Source organism: Neopelma chrysocephalum, unplaced genomic scaffold (assembly GCF_003984885.1).
Source record: "Neopelma chrysocephalum unplaced genomic scaffold, ASM398488v2 Primary Assembly neopelma1_43, whole genome shotgun sequence".
NCBI lineage: Eukaryota > Metazoa > Chordata > Aves > Passeriformes > Pipridae > Neopelma > Neopelma chrysocephalum.
The window spans coordinates 4,168,601-4,184,329 of NW_020897702.1; the positions used below are offsets into that span (position 1 = coordinate 4,168,601).

Here is a 15,729-nt window from a genome sequence, read left to right on the forward strand (position 1 = left end):
TCTAATCATCTCAGGTTTAAGGAGAAGTAGAGAATGCTGGGAGGAGGCCATAGTCCACAGACTCATTTGCATACTCTCCCCCTCCCGTGAGAGACTGGGCTGTTAATGCTAATGGCTCAAACAGTCAGCAGAGTGCTTTACTTACAGTATGCAGAGGGGCCACCCAGGTGCTGAGGGCATGCATACCTGACACCTCAGGCTACAAGCTGGCTATGAAGATAAGGAAAGAGGCAAACCCTACCAGGCAAGGTAGTGTTTCTTTTTCCATACACAAATGACTCAGCTGTGATAACTCCCCTCGGGGGAAGACGGAGACATTCACGTGGCCTAAAGGCATTCATCTCTGCTGATGAGCCATAATGGACTCAACTTCACCGACGTAATAGGCAGCTGTAATGACTTAGACCATCACAGAGCCCCAAAGTATCCCATGATTCACAGTATTACATCATCCAGTGTAAAACTCCACCTCCCAGGGGAGGTACTAGGCATTCCCACCTGAACCTGAGCGAATATAACTGATGAAATCTTTGAGGTTTGTGGACTTCCCCTGGCTTACCCTCACCTGTGGCGTATTGTGACACCAATATAAACCATTCTATGGTTCTATGATTAGTGAACATCCTGTTAGTTGCAAGTGTAAGGGTGACTAAAATGTGTAGGTTGATCATAACTCTTCTCAATACAAGATACATCCCCAGATGGGACTGGGAGGTCCAGGAGTGGAATTCCACCATCCAGTCCATGGACTCTCTGGTGCAAAGTAGCTTCTTCTGCAACCACCATTGTGGAGCCTTCAGGACAGAGGATTCTGCTATAGGTGGCAAATACTCATCTCATACTGAGTGGCATGTAGTAGGACTGCTGCCAGTGTATCAAGAAAGGCATTTATGAGAGAGCATCTGCCAGCTCCCAGTAAAGATTCGAATACTGTAGGAACTGGGAGGTCGGACTAGGTGACCTCTAGTGGTCCCTTCCAACCTTACTCATTCAGTGATTCTGTGACCACCTCACCCAGAATAAAAATACCACCAGCATTTTGGCTCTTTGAAAGGCAATGTCTCTTTGTTCCAAGGCTTTCTTCTGATACACTTAGCTCTAATTTGCATGGGAAATGCTCAGGGGCTGAATTTCTTCCAGACTCTCCCCTCTTGCTGTGATGTTGTACCTCCAGGGCGCACACTGTACACAGCTTTGCAGGCTGCTGTGCCTTCTGTTGGATCGCTTCCTTGATCCCTTGACTGGTTCTTGTTCCTTGCTCTGACACCATGCAGGCTGGTTTGTGTGTTATCCTTGTAGTTGTGGGGGTTTCTCACCCACATGATGCTGAAAGAGCCCACACTGAGGTGGTGCCTGGCCTTTGTGAAGCCAAAGCTTTTGAAAAGCTCATCTACCTCTGCAGTCTTTCCATTTTCCCATGTACACGTTTCTGTTACATCTTACACATTTGGCTAGATACGTTTTGCAAGACTGCAAAGTCACTGCTAAGTCACAGCAGCTCTGCCCACCCCACTGCCTTCTCAATCACGCTTTTGTGGTAGACAAGGCACTATTCATCTTACACTTAATTTCACACATCCAAGCCACATCTGTGCTTTGTAGTGAAAGAGCACTTAGGGCATGTCCCTAAGCACTGTTCCACAAGCAGCTGTATTGACTGTTTTTGTATTAGACTACTAAGCTTGCCCAAGACAGAAAATGCATATGGAACAGAATGGTTGATGTCCACACTATTAAATCCTCCTACCCTCCAAAAAAAAAAAAAAAGTAGTTCTATGTAAACAGGGAATGGCCACAGGTTTGTGCTAACAGATCTTGTGTCTAAGGATTATTTGGGACACTGTTACTTGGCATGGATGAAAACTGTGCTATCAGCCTTTTAAAAATTTTAACATAAGGGTGATTAAGTTCCATGAGTATTCCTTAGCTTTGTTTAAATTACAAGTATAGATGGAGTCAGCATCACACTGTTTGTGTCATTCCTGGCAGTTTTTGTATGTAACAACTAGCCCTCTCTTGAACAACACATAGGCATGTTTTGGATGATGGTATGCCCCAGGACCATTCCTAGTAGGTGGCTGGGACATGGCCAGGTCTTTCTAAATTAAGATTCATCCAGGGCACTTCAGGTATCTTCCTCAGAATAAGTCCTCCCAGACTAGAAATGAAGATCTTGTTAAATATGTATTAACAAAGACATATAAAAGCCTGCAAAACACAGAGATGGAAGTAGGGATCAATTTTTTACTATCTTCTCCAGTGCAAGAAAAAGAAAGCTAGCAAATAGCGAGTTCAAAAGAAACAAAAGGAGGCCCAGGATAGAAGAGAACATAGAATAATACCATTCCTCGGTTCCACAGATTAAAATGAGCTAGGACAGGCTGACCGGCTGCTTAATTAAAAAGCAAGGAAGGATTAAGGTGCAACAAACGATTTTTGAATACAGAGTTTAAATTCTAGAAAAAAGAAGAGAAATTTCAGAACAATTGTTTGGTTGTGGGTTTTTTGCCTATTAATTGGTACCTGGTGTTCTTTGGTACCTCAGCTTGGCATAAAAGAGGTTTTCTTTTTCCTGAAAAACTTTAGGAGCCATAATCTCAGACCACCATTCCCCTTATTTATGCACCCACATCTATTAATAAACACAGGAGTTGAGCCAGGGCTATATGGCAGTGACAGGCAGAAGTAGACTGTAAACATGACAGGTATAGCTGTTGGTCTCGCATGCAGCAGCTCATGAAGAAACACAGCAACGAAACACAGTTAGAAGGTTTTTTGTTAATGCTTAACCCCAAAATGTCCTCCAGCCTTTCCAGTGGGTAATCCTTAATGAGCATGGTGCATTGTTTAATTGACAATAAACAATTTCTTTCTGTCTTTATTTTTATGCCTTTGACTGCTTATTCACTGAAGGATTGTTCTACTACTCTACCTTTGTTCTGGAAAGGAAAAACAATTCCTTACACTTTCCTTAATGAATATGTTTCTTACTAGCTTTTTTTTTTCAGGATTCCCTCAAGTAGGTGTATTTCTTTATGGTTAAATGTCAAAATAAGCAAAGTACTCCAGCAGAGGTTTCAGCACTATTGATTACAGCTTCATAATTACTTTCTACAACCCCCATATGTTTTCACTGAGGTGCTCTACTAGAAAGATACCGTTCTTTTGGGTGGCTTTTTTTTTCATTAGTACCATTAGTCCCATGCAGCAGTCTCATGTGACTTTTGGGATCCACTGTAATTTCCCAACATTTGTCTAATCATAAAGTCATTTAGGTTATAAAAGACCTTTAGGATCATCAAGTCCAACTGTTAGCCCAGCACCACCAAGTCCACCACTAAACTCAATGCCACATCTACACATCTTTTCAGTACTTCCAGGGATAGTAAGTCCACCATTTCCTTGAACAGCCTGTTCAATGCTTGGAAGCTCTTTTGGTGAAGAAATTTTTCTTAATATGCGATCTAAACCTCCCCAGTAAAATTGAATTGGTTTCTCAGCCAACTGTTCTCCACTGCTTATTTGGGTTTCTTTCCTAAACTATCACTCTTCTTCTTTCTAAAATTCCACTTTATTTTGGACATTTTCTTCAGGATCCATGTTCAGATGCTGTCTCATCCTGCAGCACACTGGAAACTTTTCCCATAGTGGTCTCACCATGGACCTTATGAATGGTAATGGAAATGGGATCTAGCCAAGCCTGGCGCAGACCCCGTGCTGTTCTCCTTTTGACATCCAGAGCTCTTTTGGGCTGTTTGCCCCAGTTTTGGGTACAACCATGGCAATTTCATCAACAGTGTATTTCCTTGGTTGAGGGCATCGTGCTTCATGGGTGGCAATGTCAGAAGGCTAATCCAAGTCCACCGGTGTTCACCACTATTGAATCCTGGGCTTCATGAAAAGCAGTGTTACTAGCAGGTCGAAGGGGGTGATTCTTCCCCTCTACTCTGCTCTTGTGAGACCCCACCTGGAGTAGCAACCAGTTCTGGTGTCCCCAACATGAGAAGGACATGGAACTACTGAAGTGAGTCCAGAGCAGGACCACAAAGTTAATAAAAGGACTGGAGCAGCTCCCCTATGAAGACAGATTGAGAAAGTCATGTCTGTTCAGCCTGGAGAAGGTTGTGTGGAGACTTCATAGCAACCTTACACTATTTAAAGGGGGCCTACAGGGAAGCTGGAGAGGGTCTCTGTCAGGAACTGTAGGGACAGGACAAGGAGTAATAGGTACAAATTGAAAAAGGAGAAATTTAGGTTGGAAGTTAGGAAGAAATTTATTACTGTGAGGGTGGTGAGACACTGGAACAAGTTGCCGAGGGAGGCTGTGGATGCCCCAGCCCTGAAAGTGTTCAACGCAAGGTTGAGTAAGGCCTGGAGCAACCTGGTGTAGTGGGAACTGTCTTTGCTCATGGCAGGGCAGGTTGTGACTAAACGACTTTTAAGGTCCATTCCAACCCCTTAACATTCTGTGATTATCTACTGCATCCATTTCACCATGGCATCACTTGCTCAGCCATGTTCAGCAGAATCCATCAGTTGTCAGTGCATGGTGCGCGGTACAGCTGCAGAGATGATTCGCTCCAGCCCAGCCCCTCAATTCTCACTCCCTGGGAGTCTGAGGGACAAAAAAACCCCGAGTAGGTTCTCAGTTCATGCCGAACTAAGGCACGAACTGCTCGCATGTGAAGAACAAGCCCCTTGCCCCAGGGAGGTGACCTCCTCCTTGTCCCTTGGCCACGCGTGGCCACGACCAACCGCGCGGTTCTCCAGTCATGCGCTCCCAGCTGTCCTGTGGGCAATGCGCTGTCCCCGGGGGCTGCCGATCCTCCCGGGCCCGGCCTCCCCCTCCCTCCCCCCCCTCCATCACACCCGATGCTGCCCCCGGCCCGGCCCGGCCCAGCGCAGCGCCGGAAGAGCCGTGGCGCGCGGCCGCATCCATTGGTGCGGGGAGCGGGGCGGGCCCTCTCTGAAGATCTAAAGCGGTGGCGGGGAGCGGGGGACGCCGTTCAGTCGCCTCGCCTGTCGCCCGAGCCCGCCGGCGCCGGGCTGCCCCTCGCTCGGCACGGGTGAGTGCAGGGCCAGGCCGGAGCCGGGGCCGGCCGGGCTGCGGCGGCGGCCCCACGCGGTGCGTCCATTTTGCATGATGCAACCGGGGTGGCGCGGAACGGGTGGGCTGCCTCCCCGCCCGCCAGCACTGCCGTCCCTCCGCGCTCTCCCGCGGCAGGTCCCTCCCTGAGCGCTCCCTTCCCCTCCTCTGTCCCCCACCCCGGGCTGGCGGAGCCCATCTGCCGAGGGCGGGATCCCCCACAATGCCGGCGGGAAGGGCCTTTGCTTGGTGAGGGGATGGGACCTGCCACCATCGGCAGTTCTCCCGCGAAGGTTGGCGTCGCCGTCTCCGGCCAGGATGCAGCGGGCCAGGGCAGAGTTGGAAAGCTCAGATCTGTGCGTGCGTGTTCCCCAGCTAATCTCTTTTCTTGCTTATATTCCCTCTGCGATGCGAGGAGCGCCATAGGGAACATGCAGTGATGGAGATGAAGGCCCAGGTATCAAGGAGAAACCCTGGGCCATGTCCCTGATGGCCTTTCCATGCCCAGGGTAGCTCCCGAGGGACTGCCGTCTTGTGTTTTGCTTCCTTTTTCAAATTTAAAAAGAGACTAAGAATTTACCAAAAATGCTGGTATCATCCATAGCTCTGGAGCCAGCCTCGTACCCTGTGAGTTGCCAAAGTCTGCTGCTCCTGAGCCTGCTCCTGTGACCAGGACAGGGGCTTGTCTCCGTTTGGTTTGTCAGTATTTTGCAGGCAGCTGTCCTGACTGTCTCTTCTTTTTTGTGTATGTATGTGTAAATGTTTGTGGCAGATGGGGTATAGCCAGAGCAGGGGGAACCGACTGAAAAACCTTAAGAGGAAATTCGTATATAACTAAAGGTGGACCAAAAGTTTGGGACTACAAACAAAATTGCTACTTAGTTGTGTTGTCAGCTGCTAGAAGCCTTGGATTTAGAGCAGGGTGGTGTTTTTGTAGGTGGTGCACAAACTCATGACAGAAAGGTTTGCAGCTCTGTAGAGTGTCCAAGCTGCAGATCTGGGTAGAAGAGCTGAGGTGATCATGGTGCTGCAGCTTTATGAGTTAGCTGGCTCGTAGCTAAGTGGTTTTGTCACTTGTGTGTGGTCATTTGCAAGTGTTACCTTTGTGCTTGAGCAACAACTTCATGGTGATGTCGAGCATGAGGTGAACCAGTGGACACCCTACCTTGCCTCCCTCTGCCCACCTCTGCGGACTCTGCAAAGCCAGCAGGGCAAGTGGTGAAGATGTGGTCACACATGTAGGTGTCGTGTGCACCTCTGCAGTGGGACAGCTCTTCAGTCTTGAAGCTATTCACTCGCTCATGCGTGACTGTCTCTGCTGTCTCCAACTTAGAAACAAATACCATGAAGACTTGGGAAAAAAAACAGGCGGAAATTTACCTTTCTGGTCAGATACTCTGTGGACTTCTGTTGCCTTCAGCAGTCAACTGACTTGTTTTTTAGACAAGTTTTCAATATAGTACAAAAGAGGAGGGGCTGTGTAATTACACAGGCTCTGTAGCTATAAGTGCTGACCCTGGCACAAAGAAGGAGCAAACTCATTGCTTGAAAGTTATTTTGCTTTCGGGTATTTTTAGTATCCTGCATTTTGAGTGATCTGACAGGGACAGGTCACATGCATGCTTTAGATTGTCTCATTGGCTTTGAAATAAAGCCTTTTCCTGAGCAGAGGAACTACTGGATGTTTAGTCCCTGATTTATGCCACTTTGCTGGTATTTGTAAAGTCTTGAGCCTTGCTGCTTGTAGGGTTGTGCTTATCAGTGGCACTCCTTGTTTTGAGGCGGCTGTGACAGAAACCTGTGGCCTACTAGGCTTCTAATTCAAGTGGTTAGTTGTGAGCGTGGGTGAAACATGTGATTGCATAAATACAATATGCTCTTGACTCCACGTGGAGCGAGCAGGATTTACTGTACGGAAGCAATTAGCTTAGACAAGAGGAAACTCGTAACTTAAACCAGTTACTGGAGTAACCAGTTCCGAGTAGTATTTTTATTGAAACATGGATCACTCCTTTTTTTTTTTCTTCCTCCTTTTTCCTGTGTAATCTATTGCCAGATTGCAGGCAGTGTTCATCCTCATATGGAGGTGTGCCTGAACTCTGTGTCTCTGCTAAAGGTTGGGTTCAGTGATCTTGCAGTTCTTTTCCGTGATCTTGCAGTTCTTTTCCGGCCTTAACAATTGTATGATTCTGAGACAACATGAGTGAGTGCCAATTTAGCTGGCATTGAGTGCAGCTGATGGCCTAGTGTGTGCAGGAGGGAAAGAGTAAATGAGTGTTGATGGTTATTTAGTCTAAGATGGGAAAGAAGAAAGGGAGAGATATGGTTTGGTGAAGAAGGGCAGAGATCTTGTTGCAATTACTGCTTCTACTACCTTTTGTTCACTCTTGATCTGCCAAGTTCCTCAACCTTGATCCACCATGACAGGTTAATGACACTTTAGTGGCCTTTCAGAAATGTCACTTCAAATTGTATCTCAGCTTTCAGAGAGCAACAAAGTGGTACCTTTAATTCTCTTTTCTTGACCCATATCTGTGATGCTAAAAGCATCTGTGTGGAGTAGGGCAGGAGGAAAAGAGGGTGAGTTACTTTGTCTGCAGTTGTGCCAGGTGAATGCTGGCTTGTTCCTGGTGACTTATGGACTGTGCCGTTGTGGTGCCAAATAGCAGCTAGGGGTGTGACAAGGCCTCTTTGCCTATCCTGAAGGATGAGCTAAGAAGTCCTGCTGATGTAACCATATATGTGGAGAAATAAGTGGTGTTGACAACAGAACGGTGAAGCTGCGTGGTGTGGAGAGCTAGGTGAGTGCTTCTGGGCAGCGTTGGTTGGGCTCAGCTGCAGTCAGTGCTGACCCACAGTTAGTAACCCAGAGGGGATCTTCTATGTGTATCAGTGTTTGGCAGTACCCTAGATTTTTTCTTCATTATCCCTTCATTATCCTTGCAAATCTCTCATGTGCTAAATGGTGTTGAAGGTAGCATTTGTCTGAGCAGATGTAGTCCTCCATGCCCAGGTATTCAGCTCCATCTCCTTTTATGGTTAGCCAGGATGTTCCTGGCATGTGATTCATCTCAGCCCAGTACAGTAAAGCAAATTAGTTGAGACCTGACATGTGCTTTCTGATGACTGTAAAAGGAAGCATAAATGTCTAAGTGTTTATCTCAAACTTGTGAGGTTTTCAGAAGCCTCAGTGACTGGCAGTTTGCAGTAAGAGTGGGTTCGTTTTGGTATTTGAGCACTCCCTCCTTAGTGCAGTTGTTGCAATGTCACTGACTACTAAAACATACCAGGAAAAAAAAAAAGAAAGAGAAAGGCATAGCTGAATCCAATGGTCAAACAAAACATGGGGGCTGTCACTTGCCATATGATGCTCCCACTGGTTGCAGGATTCTTGACAACTGTCTGTGGTTACTGGGCAGTTTGGGGGTGTTGGGGATCAGGAGCTGGGGCTCCCATCTTCTGTTGTGGTTTGTAGAAATCTAGGGATGCTGCTTGCCCTGGCAGCACTAGCTGTAGCTGCCTTCCCTTGATGCTCAGTCAGCACCTGCTACCATTGCCAGGGTCCCTGACTCTGCTGGAGATCACCAAGGTGGTGGAGTCATAAATCCTGTGAATGGTATCTGGTACAGAAGTGCCTTATTTCAGAGTTTCTAAAATAGAATACTGTGAAGTGTTTGGTTCCAGGTATATTTTTCCATTTCTGTTTGGTTTTGTTTCTGTTTGTTTGTTTGTTCTCAAGTAAAAAACTGTTTGGAAAATTTTATTTGGTGTGTTCAGGAGCTGCAGTAACTACTGTAGAAAAAAATGTGCTGCTAGCTTCTTTGCTGAGCAGGATCCTTCATTAAATTTTCCTCTTAATCTTATCTGTTCCTCAGTGCCTTCCATGCCATGTCTTGGCCCCTTTTCTGGGGAATCCATATGATTGCTATATTTACTGAAACACTAAATTTATTAGTCTACTTAGTTTTAGTATTTATTAGTCTACTTAATGATAGTATTCAGCTTTGTATTTTCTTACTCCTCTTTCTCCTGCCTCTTTCTGAGATGAGGAATAACTCTTGGGTTCTCTTTTGCAAGATTACCAGAGAAATATTCCAGCAGGCTTTTCCGAGCTGTAGAGATTTCACAATTCACTTTTGCCTCATTGTTTTCTGCCTCCTTGTAATTTCTTTGTATCTTTCCTTGTAGGTCTTACTGGCCCATTTAATTTTAAAATTACAAGGATAAGGATTTCACTTGTTATATTGGATTTGAGGACTAGCAATTAATTACTATCCTTAGTTACTGAGCAAGCTATGCTTTTATTGAAATTTAGTGCCTATTTCAGTCATCCACTTCTGAAAGTTTATTATAAGCCACTCTAGAGTTTAAAAAAATGAAAATTAACAATGAGCTTTTTGTTTAACTGAGTTTGTCCCTGGTTCTGATTCAGGTAATTTATGTATTCCTGGAACTCATTCTGTTCAAAGAGAAGTGTATGCTATGATTAAGATGGACGTATGTGGGCCTGACTATAAATCATTACCAGATAGTTTAGTATAAGTGAGAAGAACCACAGTGTAGGGCAGATGCACACCATCTCTGGCTGCAGTTGTGCCTACAGAGAAGTTTGCTTCTGGCAGCTGCTCGCTGGCATCCCAGCTGCAGAGGCAATCGCTGCTTCAGTTTTCTGGCTGATACACTTGAGAGAGCTCCCCTCAAATTTGTGTCAGCTCAGGTGAGGCTTGGAAGCACAGGCTGCCTCACTGGTAGGTCTTTGCTAACTTGAGTTAGCAACTAGGTTATAGCTTTGAAGTTTCAGCTGGCAAAGTAAATAGTATGGTGTTTCTCTAGAAAATATTTTTAACTCGGGTTAGCAGTGTTTGAGTGAAGTGATTCAGGGTGCTGTACAGATAGCTCAGTGCACAGAGCATTTACCTCTGCAGCTGGTGCACTTGGAACTGTAAGAAAAGCAGTCTGCACTGGTAAAGGTGCTGCTCTGAATGTTGGCAGTGGACCACATTGGTTCAGTGGTTTGATTAAGCCAAAGGTGAGTTTGCTTTGAGTTTGTGGGGTGTTTGTGGGGTGTGGTTTAGTGCTGCTTTCCATTGCTATAAAAGAAATACCGTGCAAAATCACCTTTTAATTTTATGGGTAAAGCATGCTGAGATCAGGGCTTGGGAGAACTTGCTTCCAAAGGGTCTGCTTCCCCAAATTGCTTACTATGAAATCTGGAGTCAGTAAGCAAAACCAATTCTGAAAAATAAGAAAGGAAGGGATAAAGTACAAGCTTTAAACCATAACAAAATCAGTTCACTGTTAATACTAGTCACAGTTTCATTCAGTCCCAGCTGACGTGGGAGGTTTATTTGGATGTGTATGCAGCAAGAGTAATGGTACTGTACAAGAAATTACTGTGATTTGATAAATGAACTGTTTCATTAAGCTGAAGAAGAGCTTGCTTTTGTCAGGTGAAAATTCTTGAACTAAACTGGTTGGAAAAAATGCGTTGAGTTTGTAGAATTATGTTGTTTTATTGAAGTGACTCTTTTATAATGCAGTTTCAGCTAGCAAAGTAAATAAGGTGTTGTATCTTTAGAAAATATTCCAGAGGGGATTAGTTGGCTCAGGTAACTAGAATATAGTCTTTCATCCTTAGGTTGCTGATTAAACTCTCCTTGGGGTTGCACACTGCCTGACAGCTGTTTGATGACCTGTGTGAAATCATTCTCAAGCAAAGGATGCTGCTGCATGCTGCTTTATTTTTCTTCCCTCCAAAAAGTTCACAAAACAGGGTGACCTGTATACATGTGAAGATTTTTATTCTTTGTCTCACGTTGCAGGGACAGTCTGTGCATCAGGCTGGTTTGTGTGCTTATAACTTCCAAAAGCTGAGAGCACTGAGAAAAATACAGCACTTGGCTGATACAGGTTTGCAGCGCAAAGGTGCTGTACTGTTGTATATCTGTCTATGCTGACTCCAGGTGCATTAGGCTGTGCAATCAGCTGGAAGAAAGGAGCAAAATGTTCTCGTGTTCTCAGTGAGAAGGCGGCACAACACCCAGAAGTCATCAGCTGGATGATGGATCAGGGTGGAGGTGCTACATCTTGGAGGAGAAATACAATAGGTGTTTGTTGGGATTTTGGAAGTGAGAATTTCTGTGAGATTGGAGCGGAAATTTGGCCTCTAGCAGCTTTTCAGTTCAGGAAAGGTACCAACACAAGCAATAGAGTGAAAAATGTAACAACTAAGTAACTGGAGAAGAAGAGAAGCAAAATATTTATGCTTTGCTCTGAAGGGTCTAGGATCAGTGCTTGGACAGTCCTGAAATGCAAAGTTTTGTCCAGAAAGCACTCTTATTTTTGAGTAACACAAGTGTAAGGAAGAGTTGTTGCTCTTGTGAAAGAAGTACACGTCTGAATTGCTAAAGTTTGAAAGACAATTCAGAGAGTTCACATCTTTTTATTAACCGTCCACAGAAAGAGTAGTTGAAATTTGTTGAGGTGTTTTTGCTTCAGCTGGCCTTAGGTATGGTCCTGCCTTCTCTCTCAAGCATCAGTCTGGTGAAGTTTTTGTAGATATCTGCTAGAGCCCTGCAGTAGCTAGGGAAAGCAGGTGACTCTGGAGGGCCATAGCTCCCATCTCTCATTCAAAGAGATAAGTTTATACCTGGAAGTGCCTGTCTTTGCCAGCTGGTTACAGAGGGGGATGAGGTGATACCCTAAGTCCAAATGTCTGCTTTGGAGTGGGCTGAAGCTGGTCAGGAGGAATCCTACCCCTCATAACCTGGTTGGCATGTGAAGAAATACAAGGATGTCCCCCAAAGAAACTTGTGTAAGTAATGAAGCCACTCTGATGTGCTTTGGCTGCTCCAAATAAACCATCACAGATGTTAGAGTACTTTTGAACCTGTTTTTTCCTTTGAAGGAAATACCTAGAGAGCAGAACAGCACGGGGCAGGGCACCATCAAAAGCACAACAGCAGCTCCTTGCTTTTCATGCTCCTGTTCAGACTCTTGGGGGGGAAATGCTATTTATCATTTGTTTCACATATTTTGTTTTAAAACCACCTATTTTCCTTTGCAAGTCCCAGCACAGTGGAGCTAATCAGAATATTTACAGCCAGTAGTTTGTTTCCTTCTTGCCGTCAGTTAAAATGCCTAGCAGCAGCAGAACTTATTATACTTCAAAGTTTCTTGTTCTAGGTAAGTGACATGGGGAGAGATGACACTGTGTACGTGTTCTGAGAGATGTTGCATTATACATTTCGACATACTTCTCTGAGACTGTCATATTTAGGTCTCTCTGTGTACTCCCATAAATATAATTAGGAGCGATTTCCTTTGATGCCAGAATGATGGTGTGGAAAAATATAATAATGTTTTGAAAAAGTTTAGCAGACTGGATGATATTAGTAATTTTTCTCCCAATAAAAAGTGCGTACTTACTCCAAATACTGTAATTTGCCGATAGGGACACAATTATTTTTAAGTATAGCAATATAGCTTCTCTTGACAGGGCTATGTGCTGGATGGCTTCTCATATCTCTGTCACTGGGCTCTGGGTGCAGGTTTTGGGGCAGACCAGGCTTCTGCATGAAGGGCAGGGAGGTGCAAGTGGCAATTCCAGTAAATTCAGAAATGTGAGTGAGATTTTAGCCTACCAATCGGGCAAGTACTAGGCTGATGGGGTTAAATAAAAAGTAGATGTCAAATCTGGTTTTTTTGCTCACGGGAGTAATCTCGTCTGTAAATTGACTTGTGCTTCCCAGGGAACCAGAACAAGCTCTCTTCATGGAGAAATGTGGGTTGCGAGAGCTGGCTTTCTACCACACAGACAGCACAATAAAGTGTAAGGCTGACTACAAGGTAATGCCTCTCCTTGTGCAAAATAGGGCTGAGTCTGCACTGTATTTTGCAGCAGCCTGATGGCTAGGCTTAGGCCAAACCTGCCAACTTTTTGCATTTCTTACTTCCTGGTATCTTTGCATCATCCCTGCTCTCACTGCTCCTTCAGCTCTCACATCCATGAGCTTTCTGCCCAATTCCCTCTTTGGGCTGGCCAGTGTGGAGCCCTGTGTTGAGGGGCTGCAGGATCCCTCTGCATGGCATTGGCACCGGTGAGACCTGAAACATGTGGCTTGTGGTCTGGCTCACAGTTTGGCTGGTCAGTGTCATCCTTGCTTTTTTGGTGGGGGAACCCCAAACCCCCACAAACTTCAGCAAGTCTTGATTTGATCCCAGACAGGAGTGGGAAGCCTTTTATCGTGCTTTTGATAAAAGTTCTGAGAGAAATATGAAAAACGCTGTGCCTCGGACACCTCTTTTCTCCAGCCCTTCCCTGTCAGCAGCCTTGCAGCCTTGAGCATTTGGGTTAGGTGGAGGCAGAACTCTCCCTAGACAATAGCTCTCCTGTCAGGGAGGAGGAAGTAGCTGAATGGTAAACTCATGGCTAAGAAAAGAATATTTACCCAAAGCAAAAGAACCTCCATGCCTACCTCACTGTAAAATTTAATTGCACGTCAGCGTTTTACCTCTTTTCTGGTAAGATTTATTTAGGTAGAATATATCAAAACTGGTCTCTATCTGTGTGTGCAAACAGGGGTTGGTTACCCCATTGACATACTGATCAAACATCGTGCTTGTATCATTTACTATACTCTACTTATTTTAGACTTAAATGCCTAAAATCGATGCAGTTTTCTAAGGCATTTTTTTGTAAATCCATCAGTTTAGGAGCTGTGAAGTCTTTACCATGATGGGTTGTGGGATTATTGGCAAAACACTTCTGAGACTGTGTTTTCTTCCTCACAGTCAGACTAGTAATCCCATTTTATAAGCCTTCCTTTTTTTTTTTTTTTTTTTTTTTTTACTAGTTGGATGCTCCTGTCCTTCTGAATAAGGGATTTTACTAGTGGTGGAGTGTGGCACTGAGCAACTGTAGAAGACAGGCAGGATTGGGTCAAACACTGAAACATAAGTGGGTGATTCATGGAGCGTGAAGTTCTAACAGCAGGAAAGAGCGTGGGCGAAGCTGCCATGGAAACTGAGTGTAGTGCTTTCAGAAACCCCACAAACTCTGAATCACTGCTACTCCTAAACACTAGTGCATTTTTAGCCACCCTCTCTGCTCTTGATGGTGGGAGAGTAGCTGCCGGGAAAGGGGAGGAAGGTGGGAAGATGATGCAATGTGAGCACCTTGTTGTAAGCCTGATGACAGGTAGCGGTGTTGGCCAGGCTGGGAGAGCCAGGGTGGGCAGTCATGGCTGGGATGGTTTGATCTCAGGCCAGGAGTGTCTGCCCTCCAACCTTGCCGTGGTGAGGGATGGCTGAACAAGCTGTGCTTTGTTGCAGCCTGGGAGGTAAGCTTGGTGTCCGTCATCCCTGCACGTGCTGGCTGCGTTGCTGGAGGGAATGGGGTGGGGGGTGCCAGGTGGCTTTTGTCACCTGCCCTCTCTTTGTCCCTCACACAGACCCATACTTTATCTCCTCTTCTCTACTGCCTTGCACCATCCTCAGCTCCCATTTTTCTGTCGGTGTATGTCTAGACTACATTGATGTGGACATATCCTGTAGTCCTGGCAGCCAGGCTCCATGACTGCCCTGCCCAACCCAATTCCCATCCCAAAACAACAGTCCCCAGTGAGGCATGTGTCATGGACTGGCAGGGAAAGGGGGTTGTTAACCATCAGCAAGTTGCCATATCCCAGCTACACTGGGAGTGTGGCCACACCATTGGTGCTCAGCATGCCCCTCTGCCTTGGATTGGGCTGCCCAAACTGCCTCAGTTAGAGCTTCCTCCTGGCAGAGCTCCTCATGCTATTTCCAGACTGCTGGGGCATCAGTGGCACATCCAAGTCATGCACTGTTTTCTCCTTCAGCAGTGAGTGACCTTGGTTAGTGGGGTATGTCTGGTCAAAGGGCAGTACTAGTTTGATCAGCATTCAGTCATTGCTTTTATTCCAGTGTGCTCAGGCCACTGTCTCTCAGGGAAAGGCCCTTCTGAGGAACTCTCTAGTGGGAGTTACTTGGAAGAACCACCCCTGAAACTGCAGTCCCGCAGCACCCTCTCTGCTGCAGGAGAGTAGGTGGCTGCACATACCAGCCAAGGAGGGTGTGAAGTGCTTGTCTGTGCCTGCAATGATGAACATGTAAGGCTTGGAAGAAGCTGATCCCTCCTCAGCCCTTGAGTTATGGCTGGAATGTGGGAATACTGAGACTAAAAGCAAAAACTTTAGCTCCTTTCACACTAGGCTTCTCTTTCATATGGTGTAAATCATGTTCGCAGAAAGCTTTAGTATTTGATCTGTAGTCATGCAAGTGCCCTCAGAAGGTTATAATATTTTGAATTCATCTGGCATTTTCAATGAGAAATTAATTTTGGCTTCTTCAGAACAGGGAAGTTTTTCTTAATTCTTCCACTATGTTGAGTCACTATCCAAAAGCCACATGAGAGTGCAGGGCTGGCAGTTCTGCCTAGGGCAAGCCCTTCAATAGCCTGCAAATCATTGGAAAAACTCCTAAATTAATAAATGTATTCTAATTACTTTCTAATGACTTTGTTTTGATTGCATAAGCCTAAAGGAATGGTGTGGCATACTTTGATGTTTCATAGAATCTTAGAATGGTTTGGATTGGAAGGGACCTTTGAAGATCCATATAAC

General features: G+C 45.4%; 1 protein-coding gene across 4 annotated transcripts in view; it reads left to right on the forward strand.

Moving 5' to 3' along the window:
* Positions 1-4,942: 4,942 nt before the first annotated feature.
* Positions 4,943-15,729, forward strand: part of SLC7A1 (solute carrier family 7 member 1) — a 39,907-nt gene continuing 29,120 nt past the window's right edge. The window contains exons 1-2 of one of the 4 annotated variants that reach the window (XM_027677795.1): positions 4,943-5,066; positions 13,942-14,041. The gene's annotated coding sequence lies outside the window, so the exon portion shown is untranslated. Of the gene's footprint in view, positions 5,126-13,941; positions 14,042-14,408; positions 14,428-15,729 lie in introns of those variants that run through there. The other 3 variants (XM_027677796.1, XM_027677797.1, XM_027677794.1) reach the window with 3 other exon arrangements.